This window comes from Canis lupus, chromosome 11, assembly GCF_011100685.1.
Source record: "Canis lupus familiaris isolate Mischka breed German Shepherd chromosome 11, alternate assembly UU_Cfam_GSD_1.0, whole genome shotgun sequence".
Taxonomy (NCBI): Eukaryota; Metazoa; Chordata; class Mammalia; order Carnivora; family Canidae; genus Canis; species Canis lupus.
In genome coordinates this window covers 4,233,201-4,253,445 of record NC_049232.1, presented here as the reverse complement: position 1 = coordinate 4,253,445, position 20,245 = coordinate 4,233,201, and the positions used below count along the sequence as shown (strand labels likewise).

Here is a 20,245-nt window from a genome sequence, read left to right as displayed (position 1 = left end):
AATTGGCAAAGAAGTAGTCAAACTCTCCCTCTTCTCAGATGACATGATACTGTACATAGAAAACTCAAAAGACTCCACCCCAAGATTGCTAGCCCTCATACAACGATTCAGCAGTGACAGGATACAAAAATCAATGCCCAGAAATCAGTGGCATTTCTATGAACTAACAATGAGACTGAAGAAAGAGAAATTAAGGAATCAATCCCATTTACAATTGCACCCAAAAGCATAAGATACCTAGGAATAAACCTAACCAAAGACGTAAAGGATCTATACTAAAAACTACAGAACACTTCTGAAAGAAACTGAGGAAGACACAAAGAGATGGAGAAATATTCCAAGCTCATGTATTGGAAGAATAAATATTGTGAAAATGTCTATGCTACCCAGGGCAATTTACATGTTCAATGCAATCCCTATCAAAATACCATGGACTTTCTTCACAGAGTTGGAACAAATAAGATTTGTATGGAATCAAAAAAGACCCCGAACAGCCAGAGGAATAGTGAAAAAGAAAACCAATGCCGGAGGCATCACAATGCCGGATTTCAAGTTGTACTACAAAGCCGTGATCATCAAGAGAGTGTGGTACTGGCACAAAAACAGACACACAGATCAATGGAACAGAATAAAGAACCCAGAAATGGCCCCTCAGCTCTATGGTCAACTAATTTTCAACAAAGCAGGAAAGACTATCCCTTGAAAAAAGGACAGTATCTTCCATAAATGGTGCTGGGAAAATGGGACAGCAACATGCAAAAGAATGAAACTACACCATCCTCTTCACCAGACACAAAGATAAACTCAAAACAGATGAAAGATCTAAACATGAGACAAGAATCCATCAGAATCCTAGAGGAGAACACAGGCAACACCCTTTTTGAACGTGGCCACAGCAACTTCTTGCAAGATACATCAACGAAGGCAAAGGAAACAAAAGCAAAAATGAATTATTGGGACTTCATCAAGATAAGAAGCTTTTGCACAGCAAAGGATACAGTCAACAAAACTCAGAGACAACCTACAGAATGGGAGAAGATATTTGCAAATGACCTACAGATAGAGGGCTAGTATTCAAGATCTATAAAGAACTTATTAAACTCAACAGCAAAGAAACAAACAATCCAATCATGAAGTGGGCAGAAGACATGAAGAGAAATCTCACAGAGGAAGACATAGACATGGCCAACAAGCACATGAGAAAATGGTCCACATCACTTGCCATCAGGGAAATACAAATCAAAACTACAATGAGATACCACCTCACCCCAGTGAGAATGGTGAAAATTAACAAGACCGGAAACAACAAATGTCGGAGGGGATGTGGAGAAAGGGGAACCCTTTTGCACTGTTGGTGGGAATGCAAACTGGTGCAGCCACTCTGGAAAACTGTGTGGAGGTTCCTCAAAAAGTTAAAAATATAACTGCCCTTCGACCCAGCAATTGCACTACTGGGGATTTACCCCAAAGATACAGATGCAGTGAAATGTCAGGACACCTGCACCGAAATGTTTATAGCAGCAATGTCCACAATAGTCAAGCTGGAAAGAGCCACGATGTCCTTCAACAGATGAATGGATAAAGAAGATGTGGTCTATATACACTATGGAGTATTACTCAGCCATCAGAAAGAATGAATACCCACCATTTACTTTGATGTGGATGGAACTGGAGGGTATTATACTGAGTGAAATAACTCAATCAGAGGATAATCATCAAATGATGTCACTCATATGGAAAATATAAGAAATAGTGAAAGGGATTATAAGGGAAAGGAGGGGAACTGAGTGGAAAAAGTTAGAGAGGGAGACAAATGATGAGAGACTCCTAACTCTGGGAAACAAACAAAGGGTTGTGGAAGGGAGCAGGACAGGGGGTTGGGGTAATCCGGTGATGGGCAGTGAGGAGGGCACTTGACTGGATGAGCACTGGGTGTTACACTATATGTTGGCAAATCAAACTTAAATTTTAAAAAAAGAAAAGCAAAAGGGAGAGGATTTTTTGTATGACTGCTTCAATCCTGCATACAGTTGGTCCTACACACAGCTTTTTGTCTTCTCTGAGCCAACCTATTCTCTTTTTTGTGTCTGCTGGAACTGGATTTCTTTCATTTACTAAAGCAAAGAGCCAAATAAGGCAATGCCTCTGTTAGGTTCACATACAGAGTTTATGTTCCATTCAGCAGCAACCATTGGGTCCAAAGACCTATCACTCATTCAGGGGGACACTTAGAAAATCCATCCTCCTAGGAAGCAGAGACTATTCCCTGGACATCAAATGCATGCCAAATCTCCTTCACTTGAGAATAAGGTGAATGCAGCAATTGTCACCAGAAAATGATACCCCAGGTGTAGGGCTTTTCTTTTCCAAAGACCATGCACATTCTTGGGCAGCCCTGGTGGCTCAGCGATTTAGCGCCGCCTTCAGCCCAGGGCGTGATCCTGGAAACCCGGGATCAAGTCCCATGTCAGGCTCCCTGCATGCAGCCTGCTTCTCCCTCTGCCTGTGTCTCTGCCTCTCTCCCTCTCTCTGACTCTCATGAATAAATAAATAAAATCTTTAAAAAAAATGCTATTGATATGTAGTAACCACCCAGCCTCATAAAATAAGAGAACATGCCTTGAGATTTACATTCGAAATCTCCTTCTCTGTTTTTTTTCTTCCCTGCTGAAAAAAAAAAAAAAAAAAAAGACCTGATGAGGAAAAGAGGTAACACCTCATCAAGAAGGAAGTTCAGAAGTGACAGCTCAAAGTTGTCCACTTATTGCAAGACTATATAAAGCATGTACACCCTACCCTCTCTACCACAAAGACTTAGCTCTGCAAAACTGTAAAATAAGAACCTTTGAACCTTGGGGATCAAAGATGAAAACAGAGCTGCTGTGACCATTTTGCAAATGTCCAGGGAGAATGTCCTGTTTGGTGGGATGACTGGGAGGGAAAAGACCAGTGACAAGGAACCTTGCATTTGTGTTGGAACGGCCACTGCACATATGGCTAATGGCAGAATGGGAATCTATACTTGTGGATCACCTCAGCTTCAGAATATAGTTGGCAAGAACAGAAACAAAGTAAAAAGACAGCCCACGGTATTTGTTTTGGTAAAAACCAACCAACCAAAGAACATTTATCAGATACCCTCAAACTTTTCTTCTTCTCTGTCTCTCCTGGTGAGCATCTCATCCACACACAGGTGTCCTTCTACTTTGGGGACTTGTGTGGCACTGTGCCTGGATCCCCAGGTAGCCACTCAGTAGTACCTGGCATCAGCCCCTCCATGGGGTAAGAGGTGCTCAATAAGAAATAAAAGAAGCTATGTTCTTCTTTCTTTTTCTTTCCATAAACTACCCCACAGAATAGTTCTTCCTTGCAAGCCTTCTGGAGAAGTCCCACATGCCAAGTAAACGTGCATGCAGTGACACAGCATGCCCTATCCCACTCAGCTCACTGGTCAACGCAGCTAGTGAGAATATATGTGGCATTGAACAGCATCACCTTACCTTTTCTCTTGCCTTGTTCACCCCCACACTCCTGGACTGCACATCCTGGACAAACTGACAGTGCTCTGAACCCTGGCTTGGGCTCTGCTTTCTAGAGGATGCAAGAGCAGGCATTGTTGAAGCTATTGTGTTGACAAGGCTGAAATCTCTTTGCACAGTATCGCCAATAATTCTGTTGATATAATTAATAATTTTCCGAGAAAACTACGATGGCACCGTGGAGTGGTACAGACCCGGACTGGAGCGTCGTCGGACACGCCGGATCTTCCTTATGGAACCATGTCAAGGCAAGAAGCAGGTGCCAACGCCTCGTCATGGGTTGTTGCTTCTCGGCGAAGCTCGGCAGTGTCCCGGGCTCCAGAGAGGAGGTCGGCTGAGGACCCGAATCGAAGAAGTAGGGAGGCCGGCAGGGGCGGCAGGGGCGGCCTCGGGCCTCCAGCAGCCTGTGGCCACTGGTCCTCTGGAACCGCCGCTCTGCTTTGGATTGAAGAACGTGTGGGTCAGCGCTGTGATCGGTCATGGGGGGTCCAAAATAAAAGACATCCAAAGTACAACAAACACGAAAATACGGATAATAAAAGCTTTTACAGAAGCAGAGGTCAGAATTTTTGGGAACAGGGTGATGCAAGCAAAGGCCAAAACAGTGATAGATAATCTTGTTGAAAAACAAGAAAATTACAATTTGAAACCTAGAATTGACGTATCTCCGATTAAGAAAAACTTTTACAGGCAATCAGAAACAAGTTCAATGTCACAAGAGCAGGTAGACTCTTAGAGGAAAGAAAATAATAATATAATGTGTGATGACTTGAAAGAAGGCCAGGAGCTCCATATACCCAATCCTAATTGTAAATTTTAGGATGCTTTTCAGTATTATCCAGAAGTTATGGAAAACTTTAAAAGGGCAGGATTTCAAAAGCCAACGCCGATCTAGTCATAGGCATGGCCAATAGTTCTACAAGGAATAGATCTCATTGGAGTAGCTCAAACCGGAATGGGGAAGACGTTGTCTTACTTAATGCCCAGATTCATTCATTTGGACGTACAGCCTGTAATTAGAGAAAAAAGGAATGGACCCAGCATGTTAGTCCTCACACCCAAGAGGGAATTAGCACTTCAGGTAGAAGCTGAATGTTCTAAATATTCATATGAAGGCCTTAAAAGTGTGCGTATATATGGTGGTGGTGATAGAAATGGACAAATCCAAGACCTTAAAAAAGGAGTAGATATTGTTATTGCAACTCCTGGGAGGCTGAATGATCTACAGATGAATAACTTCATCAACCTCAAAAGTGTAACCTACTTGGTATTAGATGAAGCTGACAAGATGCTAGATATGGGGTTTGAACCCCAGATAATTAAGATTTTGTTAGATGTGCGCCCAGATAGGCAGACCATTATGACAAGTGCAACCTGGCCATATGCTGTCCGTCGACTTGCACAGTCATATTTGAAAGCGCCAATGATTGTGTATGTTGGCACTTTGGATTTAGTTGCTGTAAGTACCGTAAAAACAGAACATAATTGTCACCACAGAAGAGGAGAAACGCTCTCATATCCAATGTTTTCTAGAAAGCATGTCTCCCCAGGACAAAGTCATAGTGTTTGTCAGCCGAAAAGCCAAGCCATTGCTAACCATTTATCAAGTGACCTGATTCTGCGACATGTATCAGTAAAATCTCTTCATGGCAATCGAGAACAGTGTGACTGAGAGAGCATTAGAAAACTTTAAAGCAGGTAAAGTAAGAATATTGATTGCCACCGACTTGACATTGAGAGGTCTCGATGTCCACAATATCGCACATGTCTATAATTACGATTCCCCCCAGAACATCGAAGAATATGTACACAGAGTGGGGCATACTGGAAAAGCAGGGAAGACGGGGCTATCTATTACACTCCTCACTAAAAATGACTGGAAGTTGCTGGCAAATTAATTAATATTCTGGAAAGAGCACATCAGAGCATCCCAGAGGAACTTGTGGCAATGGCTGAGAGGTATGAGGCAAATAGATTAGAAAAGAAATGGAAAAAAAGTTGGGGAAACCCCAAGGAAAACCCAAGAAGTTTTATTAATCTCCTTGTTGAAAAGTGGTGCCAGCCTATTCAAAGATATCAAGATTTTTTTAGAGCTACACTATTTAGAATATCCAGAAATACTGGGAAATGGCTGGCCCACTATGAAGAGACAATGGATTCTTAAAAGAAGTGTGTTTAAAAGTGTAGAATTTGACATTTTATACTTTCTTTAATAAAATCAAAAGTGTTTAAAAAATTAATTTTCCTTCGAATATTCAGCAATATGGGTTTGATTGGCTTTGCACTTTAATTAACCTGGAGACAGTAAACAGACAATTCATTTACATAGGGCCTTCCAAAATGCTCCCCCTCTATTTTTATTACCATTAAGTGCAAAGAAAACACTTGTGTTTGGGCTATATGTTGTTCTGTAACAAACCACTCAAAATGAAATGACTTAAGGCAACGATGAGGGGTCCTACATGCTTGTTTCCGATCCTGGTGGCACCAGCTGGGGTCACCCACGCAGCCAAATTCAGTTGTTGTCTGGGCTGGGTGGGCTACGAGATCCAATCAAGTGTCATTCACTATCTCTGCCTCACTTGCTCCTTCCTGTGGTGGCTCACCCTCCCCCATGACCAGGCACCTCCTCACACAGCACTGTGCGCTCAGGATAGTCAGATCTCTCACACGTGGAGGCTGCCTTCCATGAGGAAAGAAAAGCTACCAGTTCTCTTATGGCCTGGGCTCTCAGGCTTCAGAATTCACTTTCATTGAATCTTATTGTCCAAAGCGAGTCACAAGAGCAGTGCAACTCAAGAAACAGATCGCATCTCTTGATGTGAAAATGGCACAGGTGCAGAAAGAGGGAGGGAGGGCCACCATCTTTGACAACCATCCAATATGGGGATCCCAAGACTTGTCTGCAGAGTAGAATCATCAGGGACCTTCAAAAACTGTAAGAGCCTAGGTCACACCCTGTAAATCAATTAACTCACAATTGGGTAGGTGTAAAACACAGGCAGCTGTTTCATTTTTTTTCTCTTAGGCTCCCCAGGTGATTCCAAAGTGCAGGCAGGTATGGATACTCTGATCTACCATGACTTGTGAGAAAAGGGGTTTAGAAAACCTTAGGAGGGATGCCTGGGTGGCTCAGTGGTTGAGCATATGCCTTTGGCTCAGGGTGTGATCCTGGGATCCTGGATTGAGTTCCACATCGGGCTCCCCACAGGGAGTCTGCTTCTCCCTCTACCTGTGTCTCGGTCTCTCACAAATAAACAAATAAAATCTTAAAAAAAGAAAAGCTTAGCATCCGACCTGGGAGTCCTCAGTTGTACATGGTAACTTGTCATTTCACAGCATACTCAGTGGCTCGTCTTGGGTTTAAAATTTAAATGAAACACAATGACAAAGCAACCACAAGAAGCCAGACTACTATGTTTTCTGAGGGACTAAATTTCCTGTGTGCCTGGGAATGAGTGTTTCCCTGGAACACAAGACTTTTAGTGCCAAAGCCAAGACTGTACAGGTCAATCTGGACAGCTGGTCACCCTATGCATTGCTTTACCTGCCTCTGCTCTGCAGATCACATCCTGATGACTTTGGAACTGCAGTTCCACTGTTACCAGTGAAGTTTCTTCCAAATGAATGACCTAGGCCAGTGCTGCTTGAAGCATGTTCCACGGGCCAGCAACATCAGCACCACCTGAGCACTTGTTAGACATGGACATTTGGTGAATTTCTGACACTGAGTCAGGATATCTGGGAGTAGAGCCCAGCAATCTGTGTTTTGAAAGCATGAATTCAAGAAGCACTGGTCTGGTCTGCCTATGGTAAGATGCTTTCATCTTCTTCGATCTCTACCATCCCCCACAAAGCAAAATCAGATTTTGAGTTTGCAGTAAAAGGTAGAAGAAGCATAGCAGGAGGAGTCAATCAATGCTAACTGGCCAGATATGTCTTGACCAATACAGCCAGCATCTTCAGACATACACATGATAATCATCATGTGAGACTTATTTTTTTTTCAGTCATTTATTGGAGGGGCTGTATAAAACCATTTTTACACCCACAACAGATGCTGGAGTCTGGAGTGAAGGGTGTGCTGAGCACAGATGTCTGCAGTTGGCAAGGCCTGTGTCCTCCAAAGCACATCAAACCCATCAAGACAATTCAGGTGGCAACATTTTCTCCAACGTGAAGATGAAAAAAAATCTCAAAGTTAGGCAGAAAAATCAAGTTTGATCCATGATTGGATATTTGGTTTTCAATCTGAATTTACAGTAGGAATAATGAAGGTTTCAACAATTTCAAAATGATGCTCTTTCGAACTAGTTTGGGCTGACATGCTCCTATGTACAATGGATAGTGCTCCCAAGCAAATCAATACCCTAAAATTTTGACCACCTTAAAACAAAAATAAATGTTTTAAGGACTCATCTGTTTATATCCAACTGACATAAATACATGAAGAGAAGACTAGAATGCAAAACACTTTGTTAGTCCCATTATTGCATGAATTGAAAGTAAAGCAAAGGTAGCTCTTAAAATACTCACACACACACTGTAATTCAGGCTTTTTACTAATCAGACTACTTTCCCTGCATATGGAATAAAATTTTCAGTAGGATTTCTTTACCAGTCAATTAACATATAACTTGATCCCTAACTCAATGAAGCAAATGGAATTTAAAAAACCCTTTTCTGAACTCATCTTTGATACATGATGGCTTTTATTTCTCAGGTTTTCCCAAACTTCCTAGGTAAATTCAAAGATAATGACCAGTTAACTGGTTTTCCTCCTGAATAAGATAACATAATCAAAGCTATTGTGGTAAGGTTAAAGATATGAGGAGAGAGGTCACTCCTTCCAGATTTCTTGACCTGCTACAGTGAAAATCCTGGTCTTGCTGCACTGCAGGTCTGGCAGGAAGAGTCTGAGTTGCCCCACCCACACAATCTGTGGGCAGCAAAAATACTAGATATTATCTTCCACAAAGATAAAACATACAGAGGTAGACTGGAAAAAACACGTGCTCTCAACAAACTCACTTCCCCATGTTATGGTCACATGACAGGTACATCTGTGAATATGGGTTCACATATGGGTGCCCAGAGTGACTCAGAGCAGCCAGAATTGATGAGAAGTGAAGAGTGAAGACACAGAGTGGCCAGGAGAGCCCTGACGGTCAGAGAAGGGCCATGAGGGGGCATGAGCTACACACAGCAACTCAGTCCAGCATGCAGCAGGCCTGTGGGCACCGGGATGGAGTGAAACCAGGAAGAGGAGAGAGGACCAGGGCTTGAATGAAAGGATCCGAAGCAGTTGGTACAAATGAAGGCCAGTGAATTGCAGGCATATTTGATAATCACCAGGTTACTGCTTGGGCCTGGCCACCACATGCCTACCACCCCATTCCCACGGGACCACGGGTTCTGTTGTCCTTCATGGCATCCCGTGCCAGATATCCCTGCTAGGCTTCCCCTGCAGGACTTGCCTTCCCAGGACCCTCCCGGTGCCATGCCTGAGGAGCTGGCCCTGCCCTACTGCATTTGGGCCTGACAAGGTCCTCCCATGTCACCACATCCCGTCACTCTGCTGTTCACCCATATGTGAACCCATATTCACTTGCCCTAACTACATTTTTTGAAAAGACATATTCCTTAAGTAAATAACCATAAGCAGATTTTATTCACTGCTGTATTCTCTACGGAAGACTTCTACATGTTTCATAAGCAAACCCCTGTCGCTAAAACCTCTCTGTTAAAGTATAAATACTTCTCCATTTGTAAGGAGGCTAAAGTGATTTGTACATTCTTTCACCAGCCAAGAGAATAGTCCAGCAATGTTACTGAGAAATGAAAAGATTCTTCTTCCACTTCCTCCATTTCCCAGCTGCTCAAGCATAACTCATTAGCTTCTATCACTGATCCCTTCTCTCAAAGGAATCATCATGACCATCACCATCACCATCATGACGCTCCTGGCCAGTACTAAGATGGCAGCCTGGAGATCAGAAGAGTTGCACAAAGCCTCCAGCATGGGATGAGTTTTCAGCTTCAGTCTCCAGAGAGCAAAGGTCCCAATAGGGAAACTAAACTTGGCCATCCAATCTGAGGGTGTGAACCCAGAACCAAAACTAAACCCCAGCCCCCAAAGGTGGTGAGCCAGACTCCTAAACGAGAACAACAGAAGGATGATGGAAGAGGCTGGAAGACAGGTTATGGCAGTGTCCCACATAAGCCACTCTGCCTTACTTAAAAGAAGCTACTCACTGGAGTCCAAGATTTCATTCATAAAATGAGAACAGTAAGCTCTACATATTTCATAAAACTGATATCAAAATCACATGAAATAACTCAAAGAGAATATGATTTGTGCATTGTAAATACACGGACAGACAAAAGGGACCCTTGCTAGTGCCAAGTTCACACCATGCTTCCCAGCACTAGTGGGGGGATGTAGGAGAGGAGGGGTTTTGGGGTTGAGGGCCTACATCAAAAGTGATCCAATGAATGTGCAGATTCTCATCGTCTATTTATCTGCCTCCCTAACTAGACTTCGATTTCCTTGAAAGCAGAGACAGTGTGTTAGTCATCATTGTGTCTCCATTTACATAGGAAGACATTCAATCACAGTTTATGGAATGCTCAATGAATAAATTCTGAATCCTCACTGTTATCCAGACTCCTGGCTGGCCGTGAATTATGTGCAGTAGAAAACCGTGTGGCGTAATGTGTGAAAGAGAAGCTGCAGGTGCCCACATGCCCAACTCCCTATCTGCCACACATGGCTACTACCTCGCTGCCAGAGCCCTGGCTCCTCTGGATAAGGAGTCTAAATGCTCAAAATTAGAAGCATTCCTTGAAGTCAGACAAAAAAAAAGAGGCATTGATAATGAAACATCCTGGAAGATCATGATAGTTAAACTTTAGACCCAAATCCCATGCAGGCATTATGCTAAGAAGCTTTACCTCATTATCTAATGTAAAACTCACAATGCCAGGGGCACCTGGCACCTGGCACCTGGCTCAGTCAGTTGAGCATGTGACTCTTGATTTTGGCTCAGGGCTCGATCTCAGGATTGTGAGATGGAGCCGCATGTCCAGCTCTGCACCAAGCATGGAGCCTGCTCAAGATTCTCTCTCTCCCTCACTCCCTGCTGCTCCCCCCACTCACTTGCACACGCGCTCGCTCTCTCACTCTTTAAAAAACAAAAACAAAAACAAAACCTAACTCACAATAGCAAAAGACAGAAGGTTTTGTTCCTATCCACATTTTATAGATAAAGAAATGGAGCATCTCAGAGGTTCAGTGGCCTACCCACACTATATGCTCTGTTCTTTCTCCAAAGCCCTACAATCTTCAGCAATACTGAACCTAGCTGTCTGAGCAAAGAGAGGTCCCTGTGCTTTCATCTTCAGTGAGAATGAGATGGTCTCATCTTGATCAGCCAAGCAAGAGTCTTTCCTCCTCCTTGGTATCTTCCTTCTGCAATCTGCACACATACTATAAGCTAGGCACTGTGCTGGTGCTACAGATGGGACAGTGAGTAGGGATGAGGGGTGGCCACTTGAGGAGAGGGGACAGACAAGCAAGATGTGAACTGCAATGACATGGTGGCTGGGAAACTCGGTGTCAGCAGAGTGACGGGATGTGGTGACATGGGAGGACCTTATCAGGCCCAAATGCAGTAGGGCAGGGCCAGCTCCTCAGGCATGGCACCGGGAGGGTCCTGGGAAGGCAAGTCCTGCAGGGGAAGCCTAGCAGGGATATCTGGCACGGGATGCCATGAAGGACAACAGAACCCGTGGTCCCGTGGGAATGGGGTGGTAGGCATGTGGTGGCCAGGCCCAAGCAGTAACCTGGTGATTATCAAATATGCCTGCAATTCACTGGCCTTCATTTGTACCAACTGCTTCGGATCCTTTCATTCAAGCCCTGGTCCTCTCTCCTCTTCCTGGTTTCACTCCATCCCGGTGCCCACAGGCCTGCTGCATGCTGGACTGAGTTGCTCTGTGTAGTTCATGCCCCCTCATGGCCCTTCTCTGACCGTCAGGGCTCTCCTGGCCATTCTGTGTCTTCACTCTTCACTCCTCATCAATTCTGGCTGCTCTGAGTCACTCTGGGCACCCATATGTGACACTGGTCCCAAGACCATTGGGTCACGTCCTCCTGATGGACTGGCACCATCAGAATTGCTTCCCCCTCAAGAGGAGTGAAAACCACACAGCCTCCACATTTAGATATTGGCAGGGCCCAGTCCCTAGAATGTGTCCCTTCTATTTCTTCACACTTTAAATGTTAATCTGCTCTATCATCTGGTCAACCCGTATTTATCGATAATCTATTTTACTTTACACTCTGCCAGGGGTAAGAAAGACAAAATATCTCTGCCCTGAAAGAATTCAGTGTGACATCAACAACCGAGTGGAGGAACTTGCACTCTACCGCATGCAGTCTTATAGTTCCCATTTTTACGTCCATTTCCCCAAATTCCCCCTCAAGCTTCAGACCCACACCCAGTTTCCCCATCAGACATTTTTACTGGGCCCTCTAACAGCATTTCAAAATTAACCACTCTATAATATGATTTTCTTGTCTTCTCTGTTCTTCCTCTTCTCTGTAAACAGCATCAATATCCTCCCCATCAAATAAAAATCGTTACCTTTGACTCCTCTTCTTCCCTTTCAAACCCCTACATCCAATCCATCAATAGTTCTATCCATTTCACCTCCAAAATAGGTCCTGAAGATACTCACTTCTCTTCAAGTTCATTCTCACCACCCTGATCCATCACTGGGCTGTTTCTGGCCTACAGAGCCCAATGTACACATTTGAAAAGGTGCCCTTCTCCAGGCCTTCATGGGCCTGGCACTAAACTATTCACTGGCAAGCATAGCCCAGGCTAAACAACAACCTCCACTTGACCCTAAGATTGGTGCATCAGGGAGTACACAACCTGCAGAAACACAGTCACACGCCCACCACCATCCTCTCTCTACTACTGCAGTGGCCTCCCAATTGATGATCCCAGTCTGTTCTACACATAGCATCCAGAGTGGCCTCTTTTTTTCTTTAATTTTGTAGCCCAGTGAAGGGCTTGAACCCATGACGCTGAGATCAAGACCTGAGCTGAGATCAAGAGTCGGATGTTTAACCGACTAAGCCACCCAGGTGCCCCCAGAGTGGCCTTTAAGAATCTTAAACCCAATAATTTCATCTTTCTGCTCAAAACCTTCATTCTCTACCTTGACCTCCAAGGTCCTGCATGACCTACTTGCTGGCCCACCCTGCCTCTGACCATTTTTCTTGTCCTTCAAAACATCAAGCTCCCTGCCCTCTAACTTGAGATATCTACTTGTGTTCTTTCCTACCTGCCACTTTGGATCACAGTACATAGAACAGGATTAGTCTTACTATTTGGTTTAGCACCTACTGTCATCATTAGCCCATGCATTCCCTGTCACACATCATTACTTACTAGTTATTCTTAATAATGAAATAAGCATACCTGAACCTAAGCCAAAACACAGCTGGGACCTTGCCAATGACTTGGGTCTAACTAACCATATGGTCCCCCAGCTTCTCACCACTGGATGGAGGCATAAGCACAGATCCCACATTCCTCAACCTCTTGCTTTCCTATTTCTATAACGTTATTGCATCTATACATATATTTGACCTTTAAACAACATGAGTTTGAACTGCATAGGTCTGCTTATACGTGCATTATTTTCAATAAATGTGTTGGAAAAACTTTTGGAGATGTTCAACAATTTGAAAAAACTCAGAGATGAACCATAAAGCCTAGGAACTCCAAAAATACTAAGAAAAGGGTATTATAAAAATACAGTATATATTACATATAACACAGAAAATGTGTGTTAATCAACAGTTTATGTTATCAGTAAGGCTTCTTCATGTGCAGGATGAAGGTCAACAGTAGGCTATTAGTATACATTTTGGGGGACTCAAAATTATTCATGGATTTCGATGCCCCAACCCCCCATGTTGTTGAAGGGTCAAGTGCATACGTAGTCTTAAACATTTAGGGTTTTTTATTTCAGTAGTATTTAATGTCATAAAAGATTATCATACTATATGTAATCTTTGAGACTTAATTTTCATTTAATCATATATTGCTAAAATCTAATCATATTGTAATGTCATTTGCTTTATTCATTGTTGACTACTGTATAATATTCAACCATGTGACAATATCACAACATTCATCCACTCTTCAGTATGGATGCTGGAGTTCATGCCAGGTTTTCATCGTTAGGCCACACTGAGATATCCTTTTGTATCCATTTGGTTGGCCCCAAATTAAAAAGTCTAACATTATTAAGTGCTCAAACAGGATGTGGTTTCACGGGACTTTCCAGAATCACTGGTGGGAGAATGAATTGGTACAAAGACTTCAGAAAACAGTTTAGCATTATATCCTAATTTGAATATCCATATACTTGTGATCAAACAGTTCAATTTGCTTCCAGGCTTATACCTGTGAGAAAGTCTTGCAAGTGTTTAACAGAGAACACATACAAGATATCTCAACGTGGCCTTGACTGGCATTTGCCTGATTACTAAAGGTAACGTTTGTCACTTCCTATGCTCCCTGGCCATTTATGTCCTCTCCTCAATGCTTTGAGATCTGAATATCCAAAAGCCACCCACAGAGAATTTCCCTAGCCACCCTCCACGTGCAACCAACCAGTCCCCAGGACATCACTCTATTCCCTTTCCTTTGGGGTATCTGTTATTTCCTAAAATTATCTACTTTGTTACCTGATATATTGTCTGTCTGTCTCCCTCAACTAAAATAAAAACTCCAAGGAACTTTGCTTGCTAGGTAAGTCTGTGAACACATTCAGAGTTGTGTTCCACAGTCAGACGCAGGCGCTCTACGTTGCAATCTCAGCTCCCTACTACCAGCTGTGTGATCATGAACACATCCCTGAAATCATCTGTTCCTGAGTTGCACATGTACAAAAGAGATCATAGTAATCCTTGCTCCATGAGCTCCTTGTGAGGCTCAAATGAGTTAATACTTGCAAAGTTCTTAGAAAACACCATAGACACAGCGAGTGCTCCATAAATGTCCATCACTATGATTCATGTGTGAATGTCATTGTCACTACTCCATGACCACCCAGCACAAGGCACCAAAGCAGTCTGGCCCTAATGAGCTTCCTCTTCTCCAAGGGGTTCTACATCTCCCTGGTCCTACAGATGCCCCTTCCCACAGCCTGGAGGAAAGTGGAAAGTACTTGGGGAAAAGTTTAGGGGGATGCTGCTTATTTCCCCCAAAAAAATGGCCTGGTCATCCCGCACATGAAGAAGCTGAATATCAGCACAGAGCAAAGGCTCAACAATGCTTCAGGAATAAATGATTCATGAGCCATCAATCCATACACCCTACAACCCCAGCATTGCGTTACACACAGAATCACAACATTCTCCTTCTCTCCCTTTATTTTGGTGCATATTTTCCAAGGGAAGAAAGAGAAGTCAGAATTGGGGGATGGCAAAGAAATAAAAGTAGGTTGGATAAGGGAAGTGGGGAGCGGAGAAGTAAGAGGCAAGGGTAAAAGGACAGAGAAAAGGGAAGAGGTGGAAGGGAGATGGGAGATTTCCGGTGGCACTGAGGCCCTGGCGTCTAGTGTAGGACACAAAAATGCTGAAAATAAAAACCTAAGGGAGTCCCTCCACCACCACCTACCCCCGCGGGAATTATTCTCTTTTTAAGGCATGAGTAGGGGTGGGGGAAAGGTAAAGCAGAAAGAGGCCCGGAAGGGGGGAAGGGGAGGAGTGGCAGCCCAAGACAAACTTAACTTCACCATCCTGCCTGGGAGAGGGTGGTCCCCATTAAATCCGAGCAGTCTCCCCCCCCCCCCCCCCCCAGTCAATGTCACCTTAGTCGAGAGCTTACCTTGTTCGGCCACCAAGAGCCCCGCTCCATCGGGGGCCTTCCTTGCCTCGAAGTGATGGTAGATGCGACCTGGGTGAAATGCGCCAGGAGCCAAAGCTCAGGTGAGATTCCACCGGGAATTCGGGCAGGTTCCCTGGGAGAGACTGTTTCCATTTGAGAAGGCGCGGGGCGTCCTGGCCGGGGACCAGCTGCCTGTCCGGGTGTCAGATTCCGTGACCGCTCGCGGCCCGGGAGGGCGCCGCGCCCCTCCCTCCGCCTCCCGGAGTCGGGTGCGCAGAGCACGGGGGGGGGGGCGGTCTGGGGGCGCGGGGGCCGGGCGGGGGGCGCGGCGGGGGGCAGCTCCGGCCCCTCCGTGGGAGGACCCCGCTCCTCGCCGGGCTTCCTCCGCCCCGAGCGTGCCCAGCACCGAAGCCGCTCGCAGGCTGCCCTGCCGGGGACCGGGGACTCCCTCCTTGTGGAGTCCTTGGCTGGCAGGGACAAGCCCCGGCGGCGGGACTGCCGATCCGGAGGCTACGGCGGGGTGTGCATGTGCCCCAAAGAAGCCACACGCGCACACACGCGCGCACACACACGCACGCCCACACACAGCTTCCACTTGACCGTTCCCTCCCGGGGCAAGTAACTGTCCTTAAGCGGCAGCAGCAGCAGCGCGGGGGAGGGAACGCTGCACCGAAATCCGACAGCCAGCAAGATCCCCAAGACCAAATTTGGGGATGGCTTTAATTTTAAGGTTTGGGTTGAAGCCGTTCGAAGGAAGGAGGGGAGTGGGTAGGGGGATACACGGCCCAAACACCCGTGTGCGCGCCTGCGGGTGCGGGTGCGGGTGCGGGTGCGCGCGTCTGCCTCTAGGCCGAGTCCCGGGTGTTACCCCGAGCTCGGGGGCAGAGGGGGAGGCGGCACGGACGAGGCGGCCGGGGGTTCACGCGGCCCGCGGCGCCGGCTTCCCCGCGGAGCCGAGGGCCGGGAGCCTCCCCCCGCCCGCCCCGCCCCGCCCGCCCCGCCCCGCGCTATTTATAGCCCAGCTCCAGCCGCTGCGGGGGGGCGCGGGCCGCGCCGGGAGCCCGCGGAGCCGGGAGCGCCCTCCAGCTCCGGCCCGGAGTCTCCCGCCTTCTCGGACGGCTCGGGCGTCGCTGGCCCTCGGCTTTCGGGGCTGCCGTTCGGTCCGGCCTTCGCACGTGCCACTGCCACGTTTCAAATGAAAAGAGAGGTGGGGAGCGCTGCGGGGAGGGTTCCGAGACGCGGGGACCGCGGGGCAGTCTGTCGTGCTGGGACCTTTTGTTCCCAGATGCCTGCAAATGGAAACAGAATTCTCCATAGGTTTATGGGCTTCGGGCTCGTTTCACATCTTCTGCAACACTCGACCTGGTGGGGGTTTTGTCTGCCAGGCACGTTGCCAAAAAAAAAAAAAAAAGAGGAATGAAGGCATTTCAAGAGCATCGAAAACTCACATCCTCTGCCCTCCAATTCCTCCTTAACTGGGGGTCGCCAGGGCGTCTGTCAGCATATCCACGCACCCCGGCTCCGTGTCCAATCCCACACCAACCCTGCAAAGGAAACCAGCTAGTTACGGTGCTGCGGGTGGGCTCCTGGTCCCAGGGGATCCGGGTAACTGGAGTAAACAACATCTGTCGTCCCAGGGGTACCTTCAACCTAAAATGGAGCGGACTGCCGCAGTCAAGAAGGTCCTGACGCTAATACTGTGCTCCCAACCCTCTTCCTTCAAGTACTCCTTTCTGAACTAGCTATTGAGCCCCTGTGCTCTGCAAAGTCCCAGGGTACCCCCCCCCCGCGCCCCCAGCTTCCTCTAGAACTTAGGGGGGAAGCCTCTGTCCAGTAGGTGTGGGAGGAAGCCTGCAGACCACCCAAGGGCACTCCTGCAGGTCCGCAGTAGAAGTGCTAAGCTCCCCCACCTCTACCCCACCCTTCCCGTCCTTCATTATTCAGTTTCCAGATTTTTCTATGAGAACTGATGCCAATATAGTAAGAAGTTATTATTTATTTAACTGAATTTAAGGAGAATGATCCGAGAAAGGAGCTTCTAATCATTGAACTCCCCAGTTATCTATGGGCTCAGCAAAAAAACTCCCTTTTGGTGTAGATCCTTGTCATTGAAATGCTTTTTCCCCTGTATTCACATTCCTGCCCTAGGAAAGAGGAGGTCCTGGATGTCCTGTTTCTGGGATAAGTAAGGATGCAAAGGTGCATCAGGCAAAAAGCAAGAGAGAGGACCTGGAACCCCATGTCCCTGGGTTGATCCTGGCTGTTTATATAATCTTGCTGAATGGATTTTATCCATTTGCACTTTGGTTCTTTGTCTGTAAAATATGGAAAATAGTGCTAGCACGTGGTTCTCATGAGAATAAATGAGACAATCTATCTAACTTCCTTAGACCAGTACCTGGCCTTTGATGAAGCTCAGTAGATACTACATATTATTATCACCGCACAAATATGAGCTGTAGTTGATTTGGTTGAATTTGTACTAAGAGGTATTTAAAGAAAATCTATTCCATCTCTGTAAATCCATTATCTAAATGGGTGTCTTTTTCATTGTACTAAAAGCAGATATACATGGGAGGCCCCTGGTCCCTGATCCCATCTTTTCTTCTTCCAGGGGAAGAAAACATTCCCTCGAAAGGCCTTTAAAAACTCCTGCTGCTGATCTATGGCACACTCTGACACCCAGGGTAAAGGATTGCCTGCTTATAGTCGTTCACTGATGTTGTGAGGATAATACTTTGACCTATGAAAAGTTCTTTAAACATAAAAACACTCGGTGAAGTTTTCCTAGGGATTATGAAGGGGAAGTATTTCCATTTAACTGGAAATTCTAAGCTCAGTCGAGGTTGGTCCAGGGTCTTTCCCTTTCTAAAAATTAAACTCTAGGAGGTAGGAGCTAGGTCCTGTTAAGAGTAGTTCTGCGACAGAGACTATTAGTCATTGACCCTGGTATCCATCTCCCTTTCTTGAGAAGAGAATCCTTGATTTTTAGACATGCAGTCAGATGTGGCCTGCAGATTCTGGCCAATGAGATATAAAATCATATGGAGGCTTCTAAGAAACCCCTGTCCCCCTGCCCCCGCCAAGATACCTGGTGGTAGTGGTGGTTTTGTACTGTGTCAACCTAGCTAAGCTGAAACAGTGCTTCCCAGAATCCGCTTCTCAGTATGGTTCTGGGCTAGGATGGGGCACAGGAAAAAAGTGCACAGGGTTTGGAAGGTAGAAGGGAAGCAGCGGCCATGTTTGTACTGGGAAGGTCAATGCCAAGTCAGGTGATGTTGGAGCTCACGTGCTTTGTCATGGATCTGTTGGCTCACCTTGTCAGCATGACAAAGCAACTAGGTCTGTAGCAGTTCCGGCTAGATCCTGCTGCTTCTCTAGCTCCTGAACGAAGTGCATGCTAGCTCCACAACAGAGGGTGCCAGCTTTTCCTACGCACCAGCATCAGGGTGGAGGTCAGCAGCAGCATCAGAGTGGAGGTTTGGAGGTGGAGGTGGAGGTGGTTAGAGATTAAGACAGGCTCTCCTTTGTCCTTGTGGGTTCCAGTGTGTCCCTATTCTTTCTCACGATGTGTCTGTATCAGTCAGGGTTCCACCACGGAGACAGAACCTGTAGGAGACATATATTAAGGAGAGAGAGAGAGAGAGAGAATTATCACAAAGAAGTAGCTTATACTGAAAGCTGGTGAGACAAGTCCAAAATCTGTAAGGCAAGCCATCAGGAAGGGCAGGGCAGGCTGGACCTCTCAGGCACGACGTAAAGCTACAGTCCAGAGGTGCAATTTCTTTATCTAGGTAGTCTGAGTTCTACCTTCTAATTGATTGGATCAGGCCCACCCAGATGATCGAGGATAATCCTCACTACTGAAACTGATTATAGACTTCAGTCACATATACAAAGTATCTTCAAAGCCCCAGATTCGATGACTAGGGACAACAGCCTAACCAAGTTAACACAGAAAACTGACCGTGAAAATGCCCATCTTTCCTTCCAAAAGGCCTGCCTGCTATCTTCAGGCCCAGCATCATACATGGCACCAACACAGAACATAAAGAGTTTAACTCATGTCCACAGCATTTCAAACCCATATTGTTCAACAATCAAGATCAAGTATATTAGGCTTGCCATTGCTTTTGCTGGCACTCTAGTTACAGGGTTGCATAAGTTTTGAGTGATCAAAAGGAAGCAACAAATGTTAATGTCTAACCCTATGCTCTTAAGGTAGATAATACTCAAGTATACCAATATCCAAAGTTTCTCTAATTTTGAGTACACAGAGGATCACACTTCCCCACGACGTTTTCCAACTCTCATCCTGAAGCCACATGTGGAGCCTCCCCACGGGGAATGGCATAAAGTTGTAACAAAATCCCAAAATAGGTGGGGCTGGCTTAACTAGTTGTTCTGTGGGTAATGCGGGAAACCGATCATGAAAGTTATAAAAACAGTGGAAAAATATGTGGTAACGTTGTTACCTGCAATAACTTGGGGACAGACTATGGACCAATGAATAAGCAGTGGTGGAAAATTGGTGACAAGTTTGGCAAAGAGTTATATGAATAGACCTCTCCGAAAGGGCAGACAGTGTGAAGATATTTGTATACCATGGGAATGTTCAACAAAGAGTTACCTCAGCAGAGAAGGTTTGAACAACTAACTAGAGAAGGTGATCTGTTCTTTGGATACTAGTTAGCCTCTCTTCCCACTGACCACCTCATCATCTGGTGGTCTCAGGAACAAAGTGGACATGATGGCAGAGATGGTTATGCATAGATTCAGCAACATGGATTT

General features: G+C 45.8%; 1 protein-coding gene, 1 long non-coding RNA gene and 1 pseudogene across 3 annotated transcripts in view; 1 reads left to right on the top strand and 2 right to left on the bottom strand.

The window, feature by feature from the left end:
* KCNN2 (potassium calcium-activated channel subfamily N member 2) overlaps positions 1-15,702 on the bottom strand; it is a 454,526-nt gene extending 438,824 nt beyond the window's left edge. The window contains exon 1 of the mRNA XM_038551827.1: positions 15,455-15,702. The gene's annotated coding sequence lies outside the window, so the exon portion shown is untranslated. The remainder of the gene's footprint in view (positions 1-15,454) is intronic.
* LOC100688909 lies at positions 3,780-5,576 on the top strand (annotated as a pseudogene).
* An 838-nt stretch (positions 15,703-16,540) lies between the features above and the next one.
* LOC111097982 overlaps positions 16,541-20,245 on the bottom strand; it is a 104,525-nt gene continuing 100,820 nt past the window's right edge. For both annotated transcript variants that reach the window (XR_005366510.1, XR_005366509.1), the window contains exons 3-5: positions 18,772-19,063; positions 16,903-16,998; positions 16,541-16,743 (exon numbers count right to left, since the gene is read on the bottom strand). This is a non-coding gene — a long non-coding RNA (uncharacterized LOC111097982). The remainder of the gene's footprint in view (positions 16,744-16,902; positions 16,999-18,771; positions 19,064-20,245) is intronic.